This window comes from Ictidomys tridecemlineatus, chromosome 13 (assembly GCF_052094955.1).
Source record: "Ictidomys tridecemlineatus isolate mIctTri1 chromosome 13, mIctTri1.hap1, whole genome shotgun sequence".
Taxonomy (NCBI): domain Eukaryota; kingdom Metazoa; phylum Chordata; class Mammalia; order Rodentia; family Sciuridae; genus Ictidomys; species Ictidomys tridecemlineatus.
The window spans coordinates 63,967,816-63,970,798 of record NC_135489.1 but is presented as its reverse complement, the minus strand read 5'-3'; the positions used below and the strand labels follow the sequence as shown (position 1 = coordinate 63,970,798).

At 38.9% G+C, this 2,983-nt stretch overlaps 1 pseudogene; it reads left to right on the top strand.

Moving 5' to 3' along the window:
- The first annotated feature begins 1,589 nt into the window (after window positions 1–1,589).
- On the top strand, window positions 1,590–2,529 carry LOC144364755 (phosphatidylinositol 4-kinase type 2-beta pseudogene; annotated as a pseudogene).
- Window positions 2,530–2,983: the final 454 nt, after the last annotated feature.

The following is a 2,983-nucleotide window of genomic DNA, read 5'->3' as shown; positions in this document are numbered from 1 at the left end:
TTTGGAAAGAAAATGTCTGGAAAAAGTCAGTCTGTTGGATGGCCATCAGGAGGTAGCTTCATTTTGAGGCAGAGTTTCCCCTTTTTTATGTTTCTTGGGTCACATTTTAAAGCATTACTCAATGCCTGCCTTACAAATATTATGTAACACTTAAGTGAAACAAATAAATTCATATGTAAACATCAATCATGTAATTTATAAGCAACAAATATGTGTATTTTATATGAATAAAATACATGAAAATATTCTTTACATTTAATGTGGTATATGGTATAATTTTACCATCTATTAACTCACTAGTAAAAATAATGTCTATGATTTTATATACTCTATTTCCTTTACTAGGTTTTGGGCTAAATAGAGTGGAGTTACCATTAAGTAAATCTAGAAAGTAATCTCCAGTGATGACTGCAACGTGCACTTCTACCATCATGAAATGTTCCTTTGGCAGAGCTGCCCAATATGGTGGCTTCTAGCTACCTGTGTGGCTGTTGAGAATTTGAATGGTGGATGGCAAAACTCAAAAAAAGTACCGAGTTTTGGTTTTTGTTTGTTTGTTTTTATCGTATTGAGTTTTAAGTAAGTTAAACTTAAATTTAAACAGCCACAGGAGGTCAGTGAGTAGCACAGATCTAGAGTGACCTTACCAGTTAGCGTTGTCTGAAATGACATTTTACAGAAGCCAGATTCTACTCTTGACTTATAAGATAAGTATACAGAGTTCAAATTCAAAGGTACTTCCTCATTTAGGTAAGTTTTCCTAAAATGGACAAACTTCAATTCAGAGCAACAAATTCAATCATTGATTAATGCTTTGCTAAATTTTTTTAAAAAATGCTTTATTTACATTATAATTATACATAATAGCGGGGTCATGCATGCATGAGATGTAATTTACTCCATGTCATTCCCTAGTACTTTCTCTTTCCATCCCCTTCTCCCGCCACCTATTCCTCTTTCTGAACTGGTCTTCCATTTATTTTTATTTAATTTTTTTTAAAAGATACATGCTTAATCTACTAGTTAAAAAAAAAGTATTATAAAAAATTTTAGGAGAGGCCCGCCCCTCCGCCCCAATCTTTCTGCACAAACTCGAGGTGGACACCCTGCGGAGCCAAGAACTGGGGTTTGGCTGACTGCGTGGGGCGGGGCAACTGAGGGGCGGGCACTGATCTGGCCCTTTGGCTAGTGAGGTGACGTAGGTGTGATGTAGCCGCTCCAGTTCCGCGTGAATCACTGGACTGGGCACCCGCTGCTTCATCAGGTATCAACACCTAAGGCAGAGACGGAGTCCGTGGTGGATCCGCCTGCGGCGCGAACGTAGAGGAAGAAGGAGGAGCTAGAATCGAGGCTGCGGTGGATCTCCTGGGCCCAGCCAAGGAGAGGCGTCCTGGTGGGGCAGGGGATAGGGGCGCCCTGATGCTGCAGGAAGCGACTGGCTACAAGGGCGCAGCCGCCCTCCACAGGGCCTGTGACTAGGAATTTCGGCTCTGCCCAAGGACCGGTCCCGCGGGTCTCTTGTGGGCCTGGGTGAAACTTTGGAGATGAATGTATTTGTAGATGATCCATAATTTGCTGGTATTATTATATTGAGAGCAGAACAAACAATAAAAGTGGAAGTTTTTCCAGAAAGAATCTCTGAGGGTCAACTGGAAGTTACTTCGTAAAGGATCTTAAGAGGAATATTATTGATGTGTTTAAACCTAAATCAGAAGAACCATAGGGTCAACTGAATCCAAAATGGACCAAGTATGTCCACAAGGTCTGCTGCCCTTGCTGCTTTGGCAGAGGCTGCCTGTTTCTTAACCAAGGGCTCCCTTGACCTACCTTGGGATGAAAAGCGTCATATGGACATTGTACCCAAAACAAATGTGGTTTGGCTTGTGAGTGAGGCATTTAATACAGTGCAATTGACCGTGCAAAACCTAGAGGCAAAAAGTATGCCTCACAGAAAGTGCCAAAAGTGGGTAGAAAGATTTATCAGATAAGATTCCCTCCTAAGATCGGTTCCTTTCAGTTATTCGTTGAAGGTTTCAAGGAGGCTGAATATTGGCTTAGGAAATTTGAAGGTGATTCTTTTCCTGAGAATATTAGAAAACAAATGTTTTGGATTACATCATCAGAAATATAAACAAGGCGAATGTTAACTGATTAGTCAGCTATGAAAAGGAGAAATGTAAAAAGGAAAGCTGCCATGAGGACTCAAACTGGATCAATGATAAAGAATTACTTATTAAAATAGTTGCAGTTGATAAGGGTCTAGCATTTCCTTTTAAACATCCTGAATGGAGAACATATCCATATCCTTCCTCAAGCAAAAGTTCCTTTTCTGAAGAAATCAAAAACTTGGTTCTGTCATGTATTTAGGACATGAACCTTGTGCAAGATCTTTATGAACTTTTTAAGACTCACAAGTTTTGACAAAGCTTTTGAAAGTCAGATGTTTGTAATGAGGGGTCAGATCTTAAATCTTGCTCCACATTGAGAAATAGGAAGAGTATTGGTCATCTAGTACAAATGCCTGTGTGATGTGGAGCACAGGAAAGGGGGAAGTCAGGGTTGGATTACTCAGTTGGGCAGCTCCTTTATCCAGACCTTCCATCGCAAGAAGCCATTTTTTTTTCCCCCTCGGGATAGCAGGTGAAACAACCCTTGGACAGTACTACAGCAATGTAATCTGCTATTCAGAACTCCAGGTGTAAAAACTTCAAATAATTTAAGTTACTTTAAAAAGATTACATTTTGAATGTAATCAAAAGTTTACATTTTTTGTCCAAATATTAAATGTCTATAGCAGGGAAGAAGTGATATGTCTTCTACATTGTATTTTTGTAGAAAATTTGCATTTTGTGTTTTTGTTAGTTTAAAAGGTAAATTCATGGTTTTCACAGCTAGAGTGACTAAATTACTGTATAATTCCAAGTAGAAAAAAAGATATTTGTTGACTTTAAATATAATAACTTTTTCTATATTTTTAAGCACT